Here is a 25,337-nt window from a genome sequence, read left to right on the forward strand (position 1 = left end):
CCTAATCCAGGACACCCTCAGTAGCCCCTGAACCAGGCTTCAATGACGATGTTTCCGGCGCGCAGATTGTCTTCGGCATTGCAAGGCGGGTTCCTCCTCCGAATACTCCAAAGCAGTTGGTCAGAAGAACTATGTTCGGCTCTGTATAGCAGTCACAATCCCTGAACCACAAGGGCAAAAATACTTAAACAAAATAGGTCAGATCTACTGACAGCTTTTCCGGCGAGACGTTATGTTCTGGCCTTATTATTATTTCGAACCGTTTTTAGCCTCCTGCTTCGCGTTTCGAGGCGCGGTCTTCATTGCCACGTCTTGTCAAAGCAGAGATCGTGTCCCCTTTATTGAGGGATTCTCATCAATACGGGTTTGGGTAATCCAACCGTGCCGTTTGCACGACCCCTTGGGAATAGGCGAGTTTTAAGGCTCGTGGGGGACGCTCGATATTCACTGCCTTTATAAGAAGATAAGGATCCATCTTTTTACCCCATGCCATCTTCCTCCTCAGCCCATCCGCCCTCGAGCTCCAGCGCCCAAGTTTCAATCCTTTCCGCCCCCAGCAAACACTCCAGCCATGTCTGGATCTGGAGCGCAGGGCAAGTGGATGGCCTCCTCTGTCACGGAGGGGAACATCAAGGAACTCTGGGAAGCGGGGTACTTGGCCAAGGAAATCGCCCACCGACTTCCTGCCAAAAAGCAAATCGTCCCCACTCCGGAGTCCAATGAGAGGGTAGTATTCATCCCCCACTTTCTTCGCGGGCTAGGGTTTCCTCTCCACCCTTTTGCCCGCGGGCTCATGTTCTATTACGGGCTAGATTTCCACGATCTAGCCCCGAATTCCTTCCTCAACATCTCGGCGTTCATCGTCGTGTGCGAGGCGTTCCTCCGCATTCCCCCCCCCCACTTTGGCCTGTGGCTCAAGGTCTTCAACGTGAAGCCGAAAGTGGTCGATGGTCAGCACGCGGAGTGTGGCGGCGCCATGGTAAGTAAGCTCCCCAACGTCACCTGGCCCAAGGGGACCTTCGTGGAGACCGTGAAGGGATGGCAGCAGGAGTGGTTCTACATCACGGAACCCCGCGACGCCGCATGGGCCGCCACTCCTGAGTTCAAATCCGGTCCCCCAATGCGGCTTGCATCACAGATTAACAAGGGACTGGATTGGGCATCGCTCGATGAGGTGATGACGCTGTAGAAGCGCGTCAAGAGCATGATGGAGAAGAACACCAGTCTTGCTGACGTGATCTAGGTGATGCTTTTTCGCCGGATTCTCCCCTGCCAACGCCAGACTCTCCATATGTGGGAGTTCGATCCGGCCAGTCCTCGGACCTTGCAGCGGTTCTTCGGCACCACACACGAAGATATATGGAAGCTGCTTTTCAAGGCCCAGAAGTCATGGCCGAAACCGACCGAAGACCTCGGCCTCGACTGCGCTCATCCGGCTACTCCAGTAAGTTTTTCAGATTTCCAAACATGTCCTCAACTTGTAGATCCAAGGAGTATGCTAAGCCTTCCCCTCATCCTTCAGGGCTGGACGAAGAAGGCAGAGCGGATCCAGTTTCCGGCTCCACTGCCCGAAGATCTAGCTATTCCTCTTCTAACGAAGATGCTGGTTTCGGCGCCATACCAGGCGTCGGAGAAGAAGGCCGAGAAGAAGGGCAAGGAGGCCAGAAGTGGCCTTCGCCGTAAAGGTACTTCAGACATTGCGGCCGAAGATACCGAAGCTCTCTCCTCTCACGAGGGAGATGAAGACGAAGAGGAAGAGGAGGAGAGCAATTCTCCCCTTAAGGGGGGAAAGAAGAAAAGGGGGGCTTCCGTGGACCTAGAGGCGGAGGCGTCCAAGAAGGGGAAGATCTCCCTTTCGGACGATTCGGAATCGGACGCCGAAGCCGTCCCTGAGTGGCACCCCAGGCCGAAGCCCCGGCCGAATCGTAAGTATTCAAAGATACTGCATATATTTGGTTTTTTTATAAATTGTAGGATAACATATCATCTATGTATTTCAGTCCGGCCCGTGACCTCCCCCAACAATCATCGTCTTCGGGGAATTCTTTGGCACCGGAGATGATGGAGAGTGAAACGCCTCCGCGAGCCTCTCCGCCTCATGGCGCGGACGACACCGAGGTGTTGTCCCAGAGGACCTCTCCGAGCCAGGGAGAGGTGCGGAAGGCCGCAGAAACGGCGCTAGAGGGCAATGCCTCGGCTGCCATAAACATGGGGGGCACAACCCCCATGGAAACTGATGATGGGGGCCCGGACCAGTCCGACCCCCAGCCAACGACTTCGGAGACCCACGTGGCTCCGGAATCGAGCGAGCAACCCCCTTTGAAGGGGGGGGGGGGAGCTCCGACTCCACCGACGACCTCCGTCAATCCGGAGGCGCCGGATACATTGACGGAAGCACTTTGACGTGCTTCCGTTGTGGAAGAGCACCGTACCCTAATGGGTATGGTGGTTGAGAAGGTTCAGTCCGTGAGAAGCGGGCTGAATGAAGCTTTTACCAGCCTGCTAACGGGCTTTGAGGTATGCGACTTAATATTCTTAGCCGCTTTTGCATGTGTAAAAATATGCATGTGTATAGATAGTAGCCCTTGAGACTCTGTTCGACCTTTCGAAAAAAGGGGCCGGACAGAGGATCAAATATTCAGAGATAACATACTTTGTCTATTTTGATGAACATGCTTCACTGCTAGCAGCTTCAGCCAAGGATGCGGAAGTTTCCGAACTCCAGCGGAAACTGAAGCTGGCTGATGATGAGATCGACCGTATTAACAAGCGGTTCGATGAGGCCCAAGGTATGCTTTTTTTAAAAGACCCCTTACAAGCCTAAATTATAATACAAACTCAGAGTTTAAGCTCGTGTGCTGCTATGTAAATGATTGTAGGCAACGCGACCGAAGTCGAGGCCCTCAAGAGTGCCCTTGCCGAAGCCAAGGAGGAGGCGAGGGCAAGCAAAGTAGCTGTAGAGAAAGTGGCTGCATATGTGGAGGCCGAAAAGGCCGCCCGCCTTCAGTATGAGGTGAGGGTGACCGAAGTAGAGCAAGTGCTCCAGGAGGCCGCCAATAAGTGTGAGTCCTTGGAGGAGAGTAACAAGGCCCAAGCAGCTGAACTCACCAAGGCTCTTGAAACTGTGAAGGAAGAGCGGTCCGAGTCCCGGGCGGCTCGCGAGGAGATCAAGCAAGCCCAACAGATAGCGGCTGGTAAGCCTTTTCTTTTATAGAGTATATTCGGCGGTCGAAGATATACTTTGCTAAATCGACTGTGGAGTACTCCAGACGCTTTTGCGGATCTCCCGAGGAGTGCTGCTGACGCTGCCCAGTATTTCTGGGCCCAAGAAGGGAACACAATGGAGAAGCTCTTCTGGTCGCAGTACCTGGCGCCGGAGCGGCCAACACTACTAAACAACCAGATGATGCAGCTGGCGGATCTGCATAGGATGTCCGGTTTGGCCATGAAGGACTAGTCCGGCTATGGCCAGCCGGACCCATCCCGAGCAGCTACTTTGGTCTGGTCAAGCGGCTCGGTGACGCCTTGCCCCCAGTAGAGGCAGTGAAGCGCCCGACATGCATAGAAGGTGCACGGATGGCCTTTGCCCGTGTCAAGATGCACTGGGCGAAGATGAAGGCCGCCGTCGTGGCGGTTGAGGGTCCGCCCGGAGGCAAGGACCACCGCAAGCCGGAGCGCTATTTTGAAGATGTCCTTGAGGGTGCCCGTTTGATAAAGGGTCAATGCTCGAAGGATATCATGTTCGAGTAAATGTATCCGGGCTACCCGGACAATGTATTATAAACCAATGCTGTGTAATATATTTGATGCATTTATCTGAACTACTTTCCTCGTGTGCGGCCGTATATTATTATTCTGAAAGTTTGCCAGTCGTCGGCTTCAGCCCCCACGTAGATACTACGGCGTTGTTCGGGGATAACGTGTAATCACTCTTGACCCAACGTCTTGGTCCGTAAAGGAGGTGATTTACGTAGTGAACCAGGCAATCAGACTATGCGGCTTTAGCACTTTATCTTAGCCGTAGGAGTTTGACAATGGGGTTGTAAGATAGCCCCTGGTGCGTATGCGGCTATCGAGCTTGGATGCCTTAGATGCGTGACTGAAAAAAGCCAGCCCTTCGTGTAATATGGAAGAAATCGCTAGAGATTTAATAAGTCACCGAATTGCTGACCAGCTCTCGTCGCATCACGACAGTCAGTTTTCGGCTTTCTCTACTGAGGTGCTTAACCGGGCCAGCCGGAAACACAATTGCGGTAGTTCTCCCTTTACTACCTTAGCCGAAAACGGAACGTAAGGTAGCAAGCACAGGAGCCGGGCAACCCAACTATTGACCAAAGATGCGTTTCGGAGCCGATGCATATAATGCAGTATTCGGGTCGCCGAAGTGTACTCTGAGAGTGTTCGGACTTTCTATTGTTGAGGATATATATATGGCTTGAATAGAGCCCGGCCCCTAGCGATTTAAGTCGTACCAAGGTGTATATGCCAATTCAGACATGAAGTGGGAAAACAGATTAAAAAACAAGCCAATACCGAACAGGGTTGGAGGAAACTGTTTCCATTATAGTCTGATTGGTACGTCAAAACGTATTTTTACACAAAGTGCCATAAGCATCGAGGCCATTTTACATGCCGAGAACAAGGGAAAGCTAGGTCCTAAATTTGAAAAGATGATCTTGAAGATCCATCGGACACTCTGTCGCACGTCTGCGCCACTTTTCCCCATGGTGTATGGTCCTTTGAGAGGATCAACAATCGAGTGTATGTAAGGGGCCTGAAAAAGGGCCCTAAGTGCCATCGAAGAATGGTGCGGGTTGCAAAGAACCTGAAAAAAGAAAAACAAGAAGAAAGAGATGGAAGAATATGAGGGTTCGGATAGGCCGTGGACTTTATTTTTTAGTATGCCTCCGTCCTTGCCCATGGTATCTTTAGTGCGTAATTATGTACGCGTGGTACGTATGCCGCTATTAAGCTAGGTCATTGACGGAGGCTGAATTGCTAATCTAGCTCTGGATGAGCCAGACATCGTTCTGTAGGGTAGACCGGACTCGTTTAACGGTGTCCGGGGGCTTGACTGCCAGTGTAGTATTCGGCTTAACGAGGCTACCTTGCACCTCGGCTGCGAGGGCCGCTGTCGTGGATATGGGACACAGGTATCCTCATGGAGGTAGGCCTCGACCCATCATGAGAGGTGGCCCAGCAGGCCGACTTAAATAATTTGAATAAGACCTCGATTTCTATTTGTCTTATAATAGATAAGAGACTAGTCCTAATCCTACTAGGACTCTACCTGTAAACCGACCCCTTCAACTTATATAAGGAGGGGCAAGGCTCCCCAAGGGGGACAAGATTCTCAAGTTAGGTTTAGACACACAAGTCAATAGCTCTTGAGATAGAGCACCCTTGTAATCGTTATCATCATCATCAATATCAAAGAAGCAGGATGTAAGATTTTACCTCCACCATGAGGGGCCGAACCTGGGTAAAACCTCGCATCTCTCGTCCCGCACAACCCCTCTCAAGCTACCACATAGATGCGTTGGCTTCACGACTAAGTCCTTTCAACGAGGACATCTGCCGTGGTAATTCCACGACAGTTGGCGCCCACCGTGGGGCTATCGCATGGTGGTGTTGAGTTTTTGGAGGGATCTCTTTTAGGGATCGAGAATTTCGCAACTGGAAGGATGAAAGAGCCGGTGCAAAGGATTTACATGACGAGCAAAATTGAATAGCATATCCCGGATTGAGGTACAACAATTAGGTTTTGACGCTCAGTACGTCACCGGCGCGACGCGATTCGTCGAAACCAACGGGGGATTGATTCTGTTTGTATGCCGAATCTTGCAATATGTCAAATAGCAGTTTCCGTCGAGATGGATAAAAGAAAGTCTCCGATGTTGATCCGCCGGGTTCTATCAATCGGTGAGAAGATTACTAGTAAAAGCTGGGTCAAAGTAAATAGTCAAAGAAAAGGAAAAACACGAGCTCGGACTCCTCCTGCGTCTCGCTTCGTCGAACCACCGCGCCTCCGCGGTTACGGCCTTGTCTCGGCCGCGAGGCCGCCCTGTGTGAATCGGCCCATCGATGCGAGTCGCCGGAGTCGCGTCGTCTTGCCCTGGATTTGAAGCCGTCGCCTCCATGGATGTACAGCCGCAATCTGGATTTTCTCCACCGCTACGACCCGGACTCTGCTTCATTGTCGGGTCTCCCGCAGCGCGCAAGCTGCCGATGAGCCGCCTCAACCCTGAGCTGCAGCGGCCTCGAGCCCGAACTTGCGTCGCTGGCTGTCATCTCGGCCTCGTGCCGTCTCAGTCTGTGGGCCACCGTCTCGTCGGGCTTTTGCAGAGAGTCGCCCTTGCTGGCTGCACCACAGGCCGCCGGCGCCTTACTCCTCCTTCCTCGTCCTACGCCGAGTCGCCCCCGGCCTTGTCCCACGGCTCTGTTCCAAAATTGCCCTCGCCTCAACCAGCCCGCCGCCGCTTCGTGGTGGGCCTGCCTGCGCAGAGCCACCGTCGTGCCCTCGCTGCGCGTCGAGCTGCTCCGTCTCCGTGGTTCTGCTTACCGCCGCCTTCAAGTTTCCGGCAATGTGCCTCTACCTCGTGCCGTTCAAGCCGCCGTCTTTGAGCCGGGCCCTACCCGCCGTAGCCTCGTCGACCCGTCGTTTCCGCGAGCCTGCGGCGTCCTGACCCGCCTCGCTTTCTCACCTGCAGCTGCGCCAAGCCACATCTGCCGTGGATTCAGCCGCTGCTCTGGCTTGTTTTTTCGCCCAAGGCCTCGGCAAGTCGCCGTCGCGCCTGATTTCCTCCGCGACGGGTGACCAAACCAGCCCCAGCCCCAATAGTGGAGTTGATCAAAAGGAGTATAGTACAGGGGCATGCATTACAAAATCAATACAAGTGGTTTTCCCTTCCTGATCTGCTAGCAACAAGACGTGAGGAGTCAGAGTATGAGAAACAAGCACTGTGGCGTGGCTCCCTATATCTGATGGGAAGCTACTACCATTGGAAAACAAGGAAATTACTATCGCCAGCAGTTAATACATGGGAAGATCGCTTCAGTAGTATGTCGTTTCAGCGGTTTTTATGAGCAAGGCTGGCTGTTGCGCACAGATTTTGTGAGTTTGTGCGTAGACATGCTGGAGGAAATATCAAATGGTTTCAGGGCTTTCTTTGCGATCGCCTACTGATTATTATTCAGAAATTGGGAGAGATGGAGTAAACAAGGTTTGACTGTTTACAATATATAGATCAGAGGATGAATCTGTTTATTGAGAATCTTTGCTCATCAAAACACCATAGTACGGGGGGCTTTGCTTCCTGTAAGAACACTTGCATATACAGCCGGTTTGAACCTTGCGCAGTTCCTGCATCATAACCCAGTTCCTGAAGGATCTATCCAGCAGTCAGTTGAGCAGATATGTAAGACTATTAATATTCTCAGACTTCGGTGATATTGCACTGGCAAATTAGAGAGAACTTTGAGAAGTACTTAGTCTGTGCCATGCCCATGATACTAAGGGCGGCAGATTTGTCAGCACTCACAACTACAACCGATGATGAAGTGCTTAACTACACCAATCAATTAAGGAATGACATCTTGGAGGTCTACTCTAGACAAAGTGGCTAAAATTGCCATTGAAATTACTGGAGGATATATATAGACGTTATATACGGATCATCTATCGTCCAGGCGAATTAGGGTAATTATTCACTTTAAAGTGGTGTTATACCGCGGTGCCATGCTGCTCAATGGAAACAACCACAGTTGCAGCCAGCGAGACGCTGTGACTTCAAACCGTTGTGCTAACCCGTCTCCGCCTCGCATAGCCAGTGTAGTTCCGCTGCTGCTATGGCCGTGCCTGCCGCTTATTCTGACGAAACTGAAGAAACAATGAACACCTAGCTAACTGAAGGAATGTGCAACAGGATTCAGTGTTCAATAATGGTCAAATTGCCGCTCCCAGCGCGCCCTGACAGCAGAGCTTAATCAACATCAACCAAGCTCGCTTGCACTGCGCCATCTATTCTCCTCTTCGGCGGTTTTTTCGGCTACACGTCTTGAAAAATTCCAGCTTCCGCCGCCGGCTCGAACCGTCAGCTGGGTTACCGATTTGTGACTCCTACGCGGGATCGTCTATTGCCTCGCTGTGGTCGACCCCAACGGTCCGCTGGCTTATGCCACATCATAAAAACAAGGAACAAAGAGCCTCAAGACGACTCCTCGGGTCGCATCGAGCCTCGGGGGCTATCAAAGCAAGAATTTGTGAAAAAACGGACTTTGTTCATTACCAAAACACAAGTTCACAGACCCCCGGGTTGTTAAAGGCCTAAACAAACCCGGCGCTCGGGGGCTACAGATGATATACATGCAATTGGGGTTGGAAAAAATTCGGAAAGACTCGATTTGGAGACAGAATCTAGCCTAGGAGGACAACCCAGCAACATCAACGTCGACGCTTCATGACCCGGCAATATCTTCATCCACATTTCGGCATTCATTATGTCAACGACCCGGCAAAAAGCTCTGCATTCAAGGAAGACAAAAGCATCAACAAAATCAAGACCTTCCGCCCTGACTCTTCAAGTCACCCGAAAGCTCGGGGGCTACTGTCGTGGATATGGGACACAGGTATCCTCATGGAGGTAGGCCGCGGCCCATCATGAGAGGTGGCCCAACAGGCCGACTTAAATAATTTGAATAAGACCTCGATTGCTATCTGTCTTATAATAGATAAGAGACTAGTCCTAATCCTACTAGGACTCTACATGTAAACCGACCCCTTCAACTTATATAAGGAGGGGCAAGGCTCCCCAAGGGGGACAAGATTCACAAGTTAGGTTTAGACAGACAAGTCAATAGCTCTCGAGATAGAGCACCCTTGTAATCGTGATCATCATCATCAATATCAATGAAGCAGGATGTAGGCTTTTACCTCCACCGTGAGGGGCTGAACCTGGGTAAAACCCCGCGTCTCTCGTCCCGCACAACCCCTCTCAAGATACCACATAGATGCGTTGGCCTCACGACTAAGTCCTTTCAACGAGGACATCTGCCGTGACATTCCACGACAGTTGGCGCCCACCGTGGGGCTATCGCACGGTGGTGTTGAGTTTTTGGAGGGATCTCTTTTAGGGATCGAGAATTTCGCAACTGGAAGGATGAAAGAGCCGGCGCAAAGGATTTACATGACGAGCAAAACTGAATAGCATATCCCGGATTGAGGTACAACAATTAGGTTTTGACGCTCAGTACGTCACGCGCGACGCGATTCGTCGAAACTGACGGGGGATTGATTCCGTTTGTATGCCGAATCTTGCAATCTGTCAAATAGCAGTTTCCGTCGAGATGGATAAAAGAAAGTCTTCGATGTTGATCCGCCGGGTTCTATCAATCGTTGAGAAGATTACTAGTAAAAGCTGGGTCAAAGTAAATAGTCAAAGAAAAGGAAAAACACGAGCTCGGACTCCTCCTGCGACTCGTTTCGTCGAACCACCGCGCCTCCGCGGTTATGGCATTGTCTCGGCCGCGAGGCCGCCCTGTGTGAATCGCCCCGTCGCCGCGAGTCGCCGGAGTCGCGTCGTCTTGCCCTGGATTTGAAGCCGCCGCCTCCACTGACGTACAGCCGCAATCTGGATTTTCTCCACCGCTACGACCCGAACTCTGCTTCATTGTCGGGTCTCCCGCAGCGCGCAAGCTGCCGACGAGCCGCCTCGACCCTGAGCCGCAGCGGCCTCGAGCCCGAACTCGCATCACTGGCTGTCATCTCGGCCTCGTGCCGTCTCAGTCTGTGGGCCCCCGTCCCGTCGGGCTTTTGCAGAGAGTCGCCCTTGCTTGCCGCGCCACAGGCCGCCGGCGCCTTACTCCTCCTTCCTCGTCCTACGCCGAGTTGACCCCGGCCTCGTCCCCGCGGCTCTGTTCCAAAATTGCCCTCGCCTCAACCAGCCGGCCGCCGCTTTGTGGCGGGCCCGCCTGCGCAGAGCCACCGCCGTGGCCTCGCCGCGCGTCGAGCTGCTCCGTCTCTGTGGTTCTTCTTACCGCCGCCTTCAAGTTTCCGGCGATGTGCCTCTACCTCGTGCCGTTCAAGCCGCTGTCTTTGAGCCGGACCCTGCCTGCCGTAGCCTCGTCGACCCGTCATTTCCGTGAGCCTGCGGCGTCCTGACCCGCCTCGCTTTCTCACCTGCAGCTGCGCCAAGCCACTGCTGCCGTGGATTCAGCCGCTGCTCTGGCTTGTTTTTTCGCCCAAGGCCTCGGCAAGTCACCGTCGAGCAATGCGCGATAACCATTGCGGAAAGGGACGACGTCGAAGATTAAGTCTTCGCTTCGAAAGTTTTCCGGCGAACCGAAGACTACTTCCAATGTTATTGAGCCCGTGCAGCGGGTTTCTACACGAGGTATTACTCCTTTGAAGGTGGTTTTAGTGGGCTTGATTCTTGATGAATCAATACCCATCTTGCGGACGGTGTCCTGATAAAGCAGGTTAAGGCTGCTACCGCTATCCATGAGGACGCGTGTGAGACGGAATTCGTTGATAATTGGGTCGAGGACCAATGCTGCCGATCCTCCATGACAGATACTGGTAGGATGGTCTCTGCGATCGAAAGTGATCGGACAGGCTGACCATGGGTTGAATTTTGGGGCAACTGGCTCTATGGCATAGACGTCCCTAAGTGCGCGCTTGCGCTCCCTTTTGGGGATATGTGTAGCATATATCATATTCACCGTTTTTATCTCGGGGGGGGGGGGGAATTTCTTCTGCCCCGCTGTGTTCGGTGAGCGAGGCTCTTCATCGTCATCCTCACTGGGCGGCCCTTTCCCCTTGTGTACGGTGTTGAGCTTGCCGGCCTGTTTAAAGACCCCACAATTTCTGTTGGTATGATTGGCAGGCTTATGAGGGGTGCCATGAATCTGGCAAGGCCGATCGAGTATTCTGTCCAAACTAGATGGACCATCCTTGTTTCCTTTGAATGGCTTTTTCCGCTGACCGGGTTTAGAGCTGCTGAATCCGGCGTTGAGCGCCGTGTCTTCGGTATCTTTGTAATTGCTTCGACGCTTGTGCTTGTCGCGTCGTGGCTTGCCATTGCCATCCCTGGCTTCGGAAGTGCCAGGGTCGCTGGTGCTATTGCTTCTACGAGCTAGCCAGCTATCTTCTCCCGCACAAAAGCAGGTCATAAGTGCGGTAAGGGCTGCCATGGACTTCGGCTTTTCTTGGCCGAGGTGTCGGGCGAGCCACTCGTCTTGGACGCTGTGTTTAAAGGCAGCGAGGGCTCCGGCGTCTGGACAATCCACAATTTGGTTCTTTTTAATTAAGAACCTGGTCCGGAGTTTCCGGGCTGATTCTCCGTGTTGCTCGACTATGTGACTAAGGTCATCGGCGTCCGGAGGCTGAACATAGGTACCTTGGAAGTTGTCTCTAAAGTCATCTTCCAAGTCTTCCCAGCTGCCAATAGAATTTTCTGGGAGGCTGTTTAACCAGTGCCGTGCCGGTCCCTTTAATTTGAGTGGGAGGTATTTGATGGCATGGAGATCATCACCGCGGGCCATGTGGATATGGAGAAGAAAATCTTTGATCCATACCGCGGGATCTGTCGTACCATCGTATGATTCAATGTTCACGGGTTTAAACCCTTCTGGGAATTGATGTTCCATCACTTCGTCGGTGAAGCATAAGGGGTGTGCAGCGCCTCTGTACCAGGCGATGTCGCGGCACAGTTTGGATGAAGTCCGTATGCGGTTTCGGCCCGGGTGAGGTTGTGCCTGTCACGCCAGGCCTGATGGCTGTCCTCTCGCATTGGAGCATGCCCCCTCGATCCATACATCGATCTTGTCTGACTGGCTCTATTGTCCAGGTCCTTGCGTAGGTCATAGGTATAGCCTGGGGCCATTGCCTCCTTGCCTCGACAGCGGGGTGGCGCGGGCTGTTATTCGGCGTAAGTTGCTGGTCTGTCCCATCCACGTGGTGGTCGGTCGGGCTCGTCAGTAGTTTTATGATTTGGCGGTACTGGCCCAAGGGCATCGTCGTCAAATTGTGGTAGTAGCTTGCGCTTCAGGTAACTCTTAGTTGGGCATTCGAGGTCGTATTCCTCGGCTGCCAGGACATTAGTCCATCTGTCATTGAGTAAATCCTATTCGGCTTGAAGCTGCTGCTGCTTCTTTTTTAGGCTTCTCGCAGTGGCGATTAGTCGGCGCTTAAAGCGCTCTTGTTCGAGGGGTTCCTCTGGCACGATGAAGTCTTCGTCGCCGAGGCTCACGTCCTCTTCGGAGATCGGTAGGTAGTTACTATCCTCCGAGTCCTCGTTCCCGACCGGATCGTCGGGGTTAACTTGCCCATCCTCCCAATCGTCCTGTTCGGATGTTGGCTCGACAGGGGCTTCGGGGTCTTCGGCATTTTCCGGAGTGTTATTGTCTCCGGTGCTGGTGTTGCTGCCTTTTTCGCGACGCGATTTTGAGCGGCGCCGCTGACGTCGACGCTTCGAAGGTGCTTCAGCAGGCTTGTCCTCAACTGGATCCTTCTTGTCGTCGTCGTCTGCTTTGGGTGTGTCCACCATGTACACGTCGTATGTGGAGGTGGCCGTCCAACGTTCGATAAACGGAGGGTCTTGGCCTTGTTCTTCTCCGGCATCGTCGTCCATGCCGTCGATGTCTTCGGAGGCGTAGTCCAGTATGTCGGTTGGATCTTTGACAGTGGCTATGAAGTGGGTGGTGGGTGGGACATAAAATTCCCCGCTCTCAGCCCCTTGTCTGGGCTGGGTGTAATTCGGAAGCGATTCCTCTGTAATGGCGAGGGATCACATTAAGTCCAGAGCCTCGTTTAGGAGCGAGGTCTGGACAGAGAAGCAAGAGTCCGCAGGGCTGACCGGGGTGAGAGCCTCCTGGTCGCGCCTGCTTGAAGTGGACCTCAAGAGTTTGGATTTAGAGTCTGAGGGAGAGTCCGACACTTTAGCGACAAGGGGAGCTCGGTTCGTCTTCGGGTTTGCCGATGACGCAGCCCCCTCCAGATCTTCGGTAGCAAGTTCCATAATTGCAGGGAGTCCGGCGGCTCTAAACTCCCGTCTTCGGACCTAGTCGTTTGCTCTGGATCTAAGGCCAGAGCGGCGGTCGGGGCCGCGAACCCTTCGAAGATCAAGTCTCCTCAGATATCGGCGACATAATTTAGGTTCCCGAAACTGATCTGATAACCAGGGGTGTAGCTGTCGATCTGCTCAAGCTGGCCAATCAAGTTGGCACGCAGTGCGAAGCCGCCGAATACGAAGATTTGGCCGGGGAGGAAAGTCTCCCCCGAAACAGCATCATTGTAGATGATCGAACGAGCCATCGAACCTTCTATCGATAGCACAGATGAACTCTCAATGAAAGCACCATTGTCGATGTCAAAACCAGCCAATCTCGGGTAGGGGGTCCCGAACTGTGCGTCTGAGGATCGAAGGTAACAGGAGGCGGGGGACACGATGTTTACCCAGGTTCGGGCCCTCTTAATGGAGGTAATACCCTACTTCCTGCTTGATTGACTTTGATGAGTATAGGGGTTACAAGAGTTGATCTACCTTGAGATCATAATGGCTAAACCCTAGATGTCTAGCCTGTATGATTGTGATTGCCTCTACGGACTAAACCCTCCGGTTTATATAGACACCGGAGGGGCCTAGGGTTGTATAGAGTCGGTTTACAGAGAAAGGAATCTTCACATGCAAATGCCAAGCTTGCCATCCACGCAAAGGAGAGTCCCATCCAGATACGAGAGAAGGCCTTCTATCTTGTATCTTCACAGCCCATCAGTCCGGCCCATATCACATAGCCCGGACGCCCGGGGACCCCCTAATCCAGGACTCCCTCAGCCGCGCCCCCTCCCCTTGTCCAATTCGGATTGGGGAAGGGGGCGGGGCGTGCCTCCTCCCGTGGCCTGCCTCCTCTCCTCCACTATGTCCCACTAGGCCCATTAACTTTCCCGGGGGGTTCCGGTAACCTCCCGGTACTCCAAAAATCCCCAATCTTCTTCGGAACCATTCCGATGTCCGTATATTACCTTCCAATATATGAATCTTTACCTCTAGAACATTTCGAGACTCCTCATCATGTCCGTGGTCTCATCCGGGACTCTAAACAAACTTCGATCACCAAAACACATAACTCATAATACAAATCGTCATCGAACGTTAAGCGTGCGGACCCTACGGGTTCGAGAAGTATGTAGACATGACCGAGACACATCTCCGGTCAATAACCAATAGCAGAACCTGGATGCTCATATTGGCTCCTACATATTCTACGAAGATCTTTATCGGTCAAACCGCATAAAAACATACGCCATTCCCTTTGTCATCGGTATGTTACTTGCCCGAGATTCGATCGTCGGTATCCTCATACCTAGTTCAATCTCGTTACCGGCAAGTCTCTTTACTCGTTCCGTAATGCATCATCCCGTAACTAACTCATTAGTCACATTGCTTTCAAGGCTTATAGTGATGTGCATTACCGAGAGGCCCCAGAGATACCTCTCCGATACACGGAGTGACAAATCCTAATCTTGATCTATGCCAACCCAACAAACACCTTCGGAGACACCTGTAGAGCATCTTTATAATCATCTAGTTACGTTGTGACGTTTGATAGCACACAAGGTGTTCCTCCTGTATTCAGGAGTTGCATAATCTCATAGTCAAAGGAACATGTATAAGTCATGAAGAAAGCAGTAGCAATAAAACTAAACGATCATTATGCTAAGCTAACGGATGGGTCTTGTCCATCACATCATTCTCTAATGATGTGATCCCATTCATCAAATGATAACTCATGTCTATGGTTAGGAAACTTAACCATCTTTGATTAACGAGCTAGTCAAGTAGAGGCATACTAGGGACACTCTGTTTGTCTATGTATTCACACATGTACTAAGTTTCCGGTTAATACAATTCTAGCATGAATAATAAACATTTATCATGATATAAGGAAATATAAATAACAAATTTATTATTGCCTCTAGGGCATATTTCCTTTAGTGCAATCCTTCTTGCAAATGAAGTAGCCATCGAACTCCCGGATGGCATTTACAATCCTAAGGAAGAGCTTTCGGCTCATCCGATAACGGCACCAAAATACTTTCTCGACGTGAAGTGGAGCGTCGGCAAAGTAGTCGGCATAGAGCAAGCAATAGCCCTGCAGTCGATGCCCCTGTTTGCTCTTACGGCGGTCCGGCACCGAGCCACCTCGCCGCGGCTTTGCATTGTTAGCGAACAGGCCGGCTAGAGCGGCTAGGATCATGAGGAGCTCTTCGTCCTGGGTGTCGGCCTCGGCTTCCTCCTCCATCAGCGCCGCGAACACCTCCTTGTCGTCGGAGCCCATTGCCGAACAGGCAAATCGCCGAACACCTGGCATGCGTGGTGGGTGCGCAGCCGCCGGTATCCCCCGCCTGCATGGACGGAGCCCTGGAAAGCTCGCCCAGGAGCGGGATGGAGGTTGCCGCGGCGAAACCCTCTCTTTCCAGTGGGTAAATGGCCTTTCTAGCGGGGGAGCAGCGGCTGTGGCAGGTGGGCGGCATCGGGATCAGCACGGCGGCGAAAGGGGAAGTAGTGTCCTACAATGCGTGAGGTCGAATCTTGGCAGGGAAAAGCCGTTTCTCACTTAAGAGTGGTGGCCCATGATCCAATTTTCCTTCCGCCGGAGCCCCCCAAGCGCCCCTCAATGCGTCGGGTTCGGCCTAGGACAGCCGGGCAAAAAAATGGGCCGAACCAGAGGAATTCGCTATCCGGGGAGGGATGGGACTGGTTTTTTTCCGGCGCTAGTGAAAAAAAGACGTCCCGAGGGGCCTGTTGGGGGGTGGGTGGGTGAGTGGAGATGCTCTAACACCCATTGCAATCTTGGTGATACCTTCCGTCTATGCTATTCAAAGACTTAGTCATTTGGTGCCTCATTAGTGAATTTTGTGTTCATACTACTTAGTCAATAGCCCAAACCTCTCAGTCACCGCTCTCTGGCCCTCTCCCTGTCACACTAGATCCACCGTAGCCGCCGCTGCCGTTGCTAGGCCTACACGACGCGAGCATGCTGTCGTGGAATGATGAGAGATGTCCTCTGACTCCGATCTCGATTTCCACTCCGATAATGATTCAATGAGAGTGAGCATTGATCTGGCTTTTTCCCGATTCGAGGATTTACCGTCCCTATATTGAATCAATTTGGTTGGTGCTTTAGATGTCGTGCACGATTTCGTACAAGGATTGGAGCGGGCTAGCACAGAAAGTATCTACACGATGCCTCCATAAGCTCCCTGTGAAAAGAAGTTGGCTTTTGAGTCGTTTGATACCGAGAGGAATTTTTTGAATGTGTATGCCATGCGAGTTCTATTAACTCACTAGATGATCGTCACCCCAATTGGCGTAGAGATCAAACTGATGGAAATATGCCCTAGAGGCAATAATAAAATGGTTATTATTATATTTTCTTAATCATGATAAAGGTTTATTATTCATGCTAGAATTGTATTGACCGGAAGCTTAAATACATGTGTGGATACATAAACAAATACAGTGTCCCTAGTAAGCCTCTACTAGACTAGCTCGTTGATCAAAGATGGTTAAGGTTTCCTAACCATAGACATGAGTTGTCATTTGATAACACTAGTAGAAAACATGGCTTTGGTTGAGGACATGATAAGGGCATTAATCCCGATTCACTTACAAACCAGGATCAAAGGGTGCATCAGTCCCGGTTCGTGAGGCCAGGGCGTCGACCGGGCCTCGGGGGCCATTGGTCCCTGTTCGTCTGACCCCTTTGGTCTCGGTTCCAGACACGAACCAGGACCAATGGGCCTCGCTCCTGGCCCAGCACCTTTAGTCCCGGTTGGTGGCTGGAACTGGGACCAAAGGTCAGTCTTCTGTCCCGGTTCTAGCCACCAACCGGGACTAAAGATAAGCCTATATATACCCCCGCCCCTGCCCGCTCACTCCTCTGTTTTTGGCCGGCCAGCGTGTGCAGGTGTGTGTTGCTCTAGCTCTCACCTCCTATGCACATGAGGTGTTCGATGAAATGCTCGAGCCAAACTTAAGCTTTCTCCTCTCCAAGCTCGACCTCCAAGCTCCATTTTCCTCAAGATTTGTCTAGGTTTGGCGGTCCGTCCTGTCCCATCCCCGTCCTCACCGCCGTCGATCGCCCGCGCCGATCTCATCGCCGGCACCACCGTGGTGAGCCTCTTGTTCTTATCTTCTTTCTAAAAGGAAAAAAAAATCTTACTTGTATGATTTAGATAGATACTTGTATAATTTTCTTACTTTTATTATTATATAGTGCCATGGTTTTGGTATCCGGCCCCGTCGGCCCTCGTCCTGTCTATGATTCGGATGTGGTATATTATCTTTTATAACTATTTGTTTCATTTAGTGTTTATGACAATTATGCTGACTGTTACGTCTCCAACGTATCTATAATTTTTGATTGTTCCATGCTGTTATATTATCAATATTGGATGTTTTATAATCATTTTACATCATTTTTGGTACTAACCTATTGACATAGTGCCAAGTGCCAGTTGTTGTTTTCTGCATGTTTTTCACATCGAAGGAAATAATATCAGACGGAGTCCAAATGCAACGAAACTTTATGGAGATTTTTTATGGACCAGAAGACACGTAATGGGCCCTGGCTGCGCCTGGGGGGTGATCTCTACTACGTAACCTTCTTCTTGTAGACGTTGTTGGGCCTCCAAGTGCAGAGGTTTGTAGGACAGTAGCAAATTTCCCTCAAGTGGATGACCTAAGGTTTATCAATCCGTGGGAGGCGTAGGATGAAGATGGTCTCTCTCAAACAACCATGAACCAGATAACAAATAGTCTCTTGTGTCCCCAACACAGCCAATACAATTGTAAATTGTATAGGTGCACTAGCTCCGCGACGAGATGGTGATACAAGTGTAATATGGATGGTAGATATAGGTTTTTGTAATATGAAAATATAAAAACAGCAAGGTAACTAATGATATAAATGAGCACAAACGATATTGCAATGCTAGGAAACAAGGCCTAGGGTTCATACTTTCACTAGTGCAAGTTCTCTCAACAATAATAACATAATTGGATCATATAACTATCCCTCAACATGCAACAAAGAGTCACTCCAAAGTCACTAATAGCGGAGAACAAATGAAGAGATTATGGTAGGGTACGAAACCACCTCAAAGTTATCCTTTCTGATCTATCTATTCAAGTGTCCGTAGTAAAATAACATGAAGCTATTCTTTCCGTTCGATCTGTCATAGAGTTCGTACTAGAATAACACCTTAAGACACAAATCAACCAAAACCTTAATGTCACCTAGATACTCCAATGTCACCTCAAGTATCCGTGGGTATGATTATACGATATGCATCACACAATCTCATATTCATCTATACAAACCAACACAAAGTACTTCAAAGAGTACCCCAAAGTTTCTACCGGAGAGTCAAGATGAAAACGTGTGCCAACCCCTATGCATAAGTTCATGGGCGGAACCCGCAGGTTGATCACCAAAACATACATCAAGTGGATCACGTGATATCCCATTGTCACCACAGATAAGCACGGCAAGACATACATCAAGTGTTCTCAAATCCTTAGAGACTCAATCCGATAAGATAACTTCAAAGAAAAACTCAATCCATTACAAGAGAGTAGAGGAAGAGAAACATCATAAGATCCAACTATAATAGCAAAGCTCGCGATACATCAAGATCGTATCACCTCAAGAACATGAGAGAGAGACAGATCAAACACATAGCTACTGGTACATACCCTCAGCCCCGAGGGTGAACCACTCCCTCCTCGTCATGGGGAGCGTCGGGATGATGAAGATGGCCTCCGGTGAGGGATTCCCCCCTCCGGCAGGGTGCCGAAACAGGGTCCCGATTGGTTTTTGGTGGCTACAGAGGCTTGCGGCGGTGGAAGTCCCGATCTATTCTGTCCCCCGATGGTTTTAGGGTATATGGATATATGTAGGCGAAAGAAGTCGGTCAGGGGAGCCACGAGGGGGCCACGAGGGTGGAGGGCGCGCCCAGGGGGGGTGGGCACGCCCCCTGCTTCGTGCCTTCCTTGTTGCTTCCCTTACGTACACTCCAAGTCTTCTGGATTGCTTCCGTTCCAAAAATAACTCTCCCGAAGGTTTCATTCCGTTTGGACTCCGTTTGATATTCCTTTTCTTCGAAACACTGAAACAAGGGAAAAAACAGGAACTGGCACTGGGCTCTGGGTTAATAGGTTAGTCCCAAAAATAACATAAAAGTGCATAGTAAAGCCCATTAAACATCCAAGATGGATAATATAATAGCATGAATACTTCATAAATTATAGATACGTTGGAGACGTATCAACATCCCCAAGCTTAATTCCTGCTCGTCCTCGAGTAGGTAAATGACAAAAGAAAGAATTTATGATGTGTGAATGCTAGCAGGTGCACAAGTTTGATCAATGATAATTTCAATCACCTTTTCTAGCATCATTATATGTCATAACAGTAGCTCATATCATAAAACTTTGCATGATCAAGTAACAAACTATTCACATGTTAAAGTATAGATGATAAACTTTCTTGAAAACTAACAAACCGTGTTATTAGTCATCAAACAATTACAATTCATCTTATTTCCAGGAAGAGTCTATGTCAGAGCTTTGATTCAGCAAACTTCACATACTGAACTATCATTTAGTCTTCCATGATTGGTACCACTCAAAGCATATTTTTAGAACAAATAGTATTCATCGAACACAGAGAAAGATAGGGGCTTAATGTTTTGCCTCCCAACCTTTTACCTCAAGGGTAATGTCAACAATAATAATTCATGCTCAAATATATTTGAATGGCCATATATGCTTAGATCTTTCCATCACATGATGCTTGCCAACTAAAGAGTAGGTTGGAATGAGAAGGAATACTATTGACTCTTGCATAAAAGTAAAAGATAGGCCCTTCGCAGAGGGAAGCAGGTATTTGCAGAGGTGCCAGAGCTCGAAGCAAAAACAGAGATGAAAATAATTTTAAGAGGTATGCTTTCATTGTCAACATAACGACCAAGAGTTCCCAATATCTTCCATACTACATACTTTATCGGCGGTTCCCACGCAGAAAGGTAAATTTTTTACTCCCCCTCCACCAACATTCACACTCCACGGCTTGTCCGAAACAACGGGTGCCGTCCAACTATCAACATTCCTGGGGGAGTTTTGTTTAAATTATTTGCGAATTTGTTTTTGATCTTTTGATCATAGGACCGGGCATCCTAGTTACCAGCCATTTTCTCGTGAATGATGAGCGGAGTCCACTCATCGTGAGAATAACCCACCTAGCATGGAAGATACTGACAGCCCCTAGTCGCTACATGAGCGATTCGGGCATACAAAACAGATTATTATTTGAAGGTTTAGAGTTTGGCACATGCAAATTTACTTGGAACGGCAGGTAAATACCGCATATAGGTAGATATGGTGGACACTCATGGAAGAAACTTGGTTCAAGAAATTTGGATGCACAAGCAGTATTCCCGCTTAGTACAGATATTTTGGCTAGCAAAGGATTCTAAGTAGCAAGCACCACATGTTAGAGGATCCATAACAATATAACTTCTATACAAATATACCCAAGCATAACTCATTATGTTGTCTTCCTTGTCCAACTTCAACTAATTTGCTCAGGTTTGAAAATAATTAATGGGGCTCACAATCATAGAAGATGTCCAAGATAGTATATTTACATGTGAAATCTCTCTTCCTTCAATATTCCTTCATGAATTGTTCAAGTGACCAATACAATGTTTGCTAACCTTCAATAAATTTACCACCTCTACTTCTTATATGTAAAGTAATTACTCCCCATGGGATAAGGATTTATGACATTCAAATCATTCAACCATTTACTCATAGGATATAAGTGAAGCACACGAGTAAATGACAAACTACTCCAAAAAAGATATAAGTGAAGATCAATGAGTAGTTAAATAATTATGTAGCTATGTGAAGACTCTCTCTCATTTAAGAATTTCAGATCTTGGTATTTTATTCACACAGCAAGCAAAACAAAACAAAATAAAATGACGCTCCAAGCAAAACACATATCATGTGGTGAATAAAAATATAGCTCCAAGTAAAGTTACCGATGAACGAAGACGAAAAGAGGGGATGCCATCCGGGGCATCCCCAAGCTTAGGCTTTTGGTTGTACTTGAATATTACCTTGGGGTGCCTTGGGCATCCCCAAGCTTAGGCTCTTGCCACTCCTTATTCCATAGTCCATCGAATCTTTACCCAAAACTTGAAAACTTCACAACACAAAACTTAACAGAAAATATCGTGAGCTCCGTTAGCGAAAGAAAACAAAACACCACTTAAAGGTACTGTAATGAACTCATTATTTATTCATATTGGTGTAATATCTACTGTATTACAACTTATCTATGGTTCATACCCTCCGATACTACTCATAGATTCATCAAAATAAGCAAACAACACATAGAAAACAGAATCTGTCAAAAACAGAACAGTCTGTAGTAATCTGTATCAAACGTATACGTCTGGAACTCAAAAAATTATGAAATAAATTGGTGGAACTGAGGAATTTATCTATTAATCTTCTTCAAAAAGAATCAACTTAAAAGCACTCTTCTGTAAAAAATGTCAGCTAAACTCATGAGCGCAAAGTTTCTGTTTTTTACAGCAAGATCACATTAACTTCCACCCAAGTCTCCCCAAAGGTTCTACTTGGCACAAACACTAATTAAAATATAAAACCACATCTAAACAGAGGCTATATGGATTATTTATTCCTAAACAGAACCAAAAAGCAAGAGACTAAAACAAAATTGGGTTGCCTCCCAACAAGCGCTAACGTTTAACGCCCCTAGCTAGGCATGATGATTTCAATGATGCTCGCAAGATAAGAATTGAAACACAAAGAGAGCATCATGAAGAATATGACTAGCACATTTAAGTCTAACCCACTTCCTATGCATAGGGATTTTTTGAGAAAACAACTTATGGGAACAAGAATCAACTTGCATAGGAAGGTAAAACAAGCATAACTTCAAGATTTTAAGCACATAGAGAGGGAACTTGATATTATTGCAATTCCTACAAGCATACACTCCTCCCTCATAATAATTTTCAGTAGCATCATGAATGAATTCAACAATATAACCAGCACCTAAAGCATTCTTTTCATGATCTACTTGCATAGAAATTTTACTACTCTCCACATAAGCAAAATTCTTCTCATTCGGAATAGTGGGAGTATCATAAGAGACTTGAATACTATAAATTGTTTCCACATTAAAAGAGTAATGTTCAGAAAAAGGGTAATCATAATCATGACAAGTTTTATAAATATAATCATCACTACTTTTTATAGCATAAGTTTTATCACAATAATCATCATAAGTAGCAACTTTGTTCTCATCATAATCGATTGAAACCTCTTCCAAGATAGTGGACTCATCACTAAATAAAGTCATGACCTCTCCAAATCCACTTCATAAATATTATAAGATTAAACATCCTCCAAAATAGTGGGATCATTACTTCCTAAAGTTGACACTCTTCCAAACCCACTTTCATCAATATAATCATCATAGGTAGAAGGCATGCTATCATCATAACAACTTTGCATATCAAAACTTGGGAGGCTAAAAATATCATCTTCATTAAACGTAGCATCCCCAAGTTTGGGCCTTTTCATATCATAAGCATAATCACTATCATTATTAATAGTATGGATAGCACCAATAGTATAGCAATTATCATCATCACAATGAGTAGTAGGAGCAACATCATTTGGGAGGGATACCTTTTTACCTTTGCTTCTCCGTTTTTTATTTTTCTTCTTCATATCATGTGCGGGTTTATCCCTCTTTTTTGAGCTCCTTATTGATGGGATTGGTTGAATAGAAAGCTCCTCCTCGTTACCTGATTCATCATAAGAAATAATAGGAGGATATTGGGAAGTCTCTTCCCTTTCATTAGTGTTCTCTTCATCTTCTATTTGCTTTCTTTTCTTTATGTAATTGGCAATATAAGGATTTTCAATGCAATTCACCGCACAATACATATAAATCTTCTCTAGATCAAAATCAAGAAATCTATCAAGATTAAATTTTGGAATACCCTCATTTATACGTTTCATTTCTTCATACCCCAAAAGAAGACTAAGCTCTTTATGATGCTCAAGGTAATAAAGTTATCACAATTTTTGGACACGATTTGATCATGAAACAAATAGCATTGGAGCTTTAAATGACCATGTTCATTGCAAAGTTCACAAGGATGGCGAAAAATATTGAATCTTTCAGCACAAACATCAAGCCTTTCTTGCAACAATTTAGTTTCTAAATGCTTATGCCTCTTGCAATATCTATCTTCCCTATTTGGTGTGTACTTGCAAACCCAATGCACTCCACAAAAATTGACATGCTTATAAGAGATATTTTCATCATGACTAGTGCAATCATCATTAGTACTATGGATATTCAAAGAGTTCATACTAACAACATTGCGATCATGCTCATCATTCAAAGATTTAGTGCCAAACATTTTATAGACTTCTTCTTCTAGCACTTGAGCACAATTTTCGTTTCCATCATTTTTACGAAAGATACTAAAAAGATGAGGCGTATGAGGCAAACTCAATTCCATTTTTTTGTAGTTTTCTTTTATAGACTAAACTAGTGATAAAACAAGAAACAAAAAGATTCGATTGCAAGATCTAAAGATATACCTTCAAGCACTCACCTTCCCGGCAACAGCGCCAGAAAAAAAGCTTGATGTCTACTACGTAACCTTCTTCTTGTAGACGTTGTTGGGCCTCCAAGTGCAGAGGTTTTTAGGACAGTAGCAAATTTCCCTCAAGTGGATGACCTAAGGTTTATCAATCCGTGGGAGGCGTAGGATGAAGATGGTCTCTCTCAAACAACCCTGCAACCAAATAACAAAGAGTCTCTTGTGTCCCCAACACACCCAATACAATGGTAAATTGTATAGGTGCACTAGTTCGGCGAAGAGATGGTGATACAAGTGTAATATGGATGGTAGATATAGGTTTTTTTAATATGAAAATATAAAAACAGCAAGGTAACTAATGATATAAATGAGCACAAATGATATTGCAATGCTAGGAAACAAGGCCTAGGGTTCATACTTTCACTAGTGCAAGTTCTCTCAACAATAATAACATAATTGGATCATATAACTATCCCTCAACATGCAACAAAGATTCACTCCAAAGTCACTAATAGCGGAGAACAAATGAAGAGATTATGGTAGGGTACGAAACCACCTCAAAGTTATCCTTTCTGATCTATCTATTCAAGTGTCCGTAGTAAAATAACATGAAGCTATTCTTTCTGTTTGATCTATCACAGAGTTCGTACTAGAATAACACCTTAAGACACAAATCAACCAAAACCCTAATGTCACCTAGATACTCCAATGTCACATCAAGTATCCGTGGGTATGATTATACGATATGCATCACACAATCTCAGATTCATCTATTCAAACCAACACAAAGTACTTCAAAGAGTACCCCAAAGTTTCTACCGGAGAGTCAAGACGAAAACGTGTGCCAACCCCTATGCATAAGTTCATGGGCGGAACCCACAAGTTTATCACCAAAACATACATCAAGTGGATCACGTGATATCCCATTGTCACCACAGATAAGCACAACAAGACATACATCAAGTGTTCTCAAATCCTTAGACTCAATCCGAGAAGATAACTTCAAAGGAAAAACTCAATCCATTACAAGAGAGTAGAGGGGGAGAAACATCATAAGATCCAACTATAATAGCAAAGCTCGCGATACATCAAGATCGTATCACCTCAAGAACACGAGAGAGAGAGAGATCAAACACATAGCTACTGGTACATACCCTCAGCCCCGAGGGTGAACTACTCCCTCCTCGTCATGGAGAGTGCCGGGATGATGAAGATGGCCACCGGTGAGGGATTCCCCTGCTCCGGCAGGGTGCCGGAACAGGGTCCCGATTGGTTTTTGGTGGCTACAGAGGCTTGCGGCGGCGGAACTCCCGATCTATTCTGTCCCCCGATGGTTTTAGGGTATATGGATATATATATATAGGCGAAAGAAGTCGGTCAGGGGAGCCACGAGGTGCCCACGAGGGTGGAGGGCGTGCCAGGGGGTGGGCACGCCCCCTGCCTTGTGCCTTCCTCGTTGCTTCCCTTACGTACATGCCAAGTCTTCTGGATTGCTTCCGTTCCAAAAATTACTCTCCCGAAGGTTTCATTCCGTTTGGACTCCATTTGATATTCCTTTTCTTCGAAACACTGAAACAAGGGAAAAACAGGAACTGGCACTGGGCTCTGGGTTAAT

The sequence above is a fragment of the Aegilops tauschii genome, chromosome 5 (genome assembly GCF_002575655.3).
Source record: "Aegilops tauschii subsp. strangulata cultivar AL8/78 chromosome 5, Aet v6.0, whole genome shotgun sequence".
Classification (NCBI taxonomy): domain Eukaryota; kingdom Viridiplantae; phylum Streptophyta; class Magnoliopsida; order Poales; family Poaceae; genus Aegilops; species Aegilops tauschii.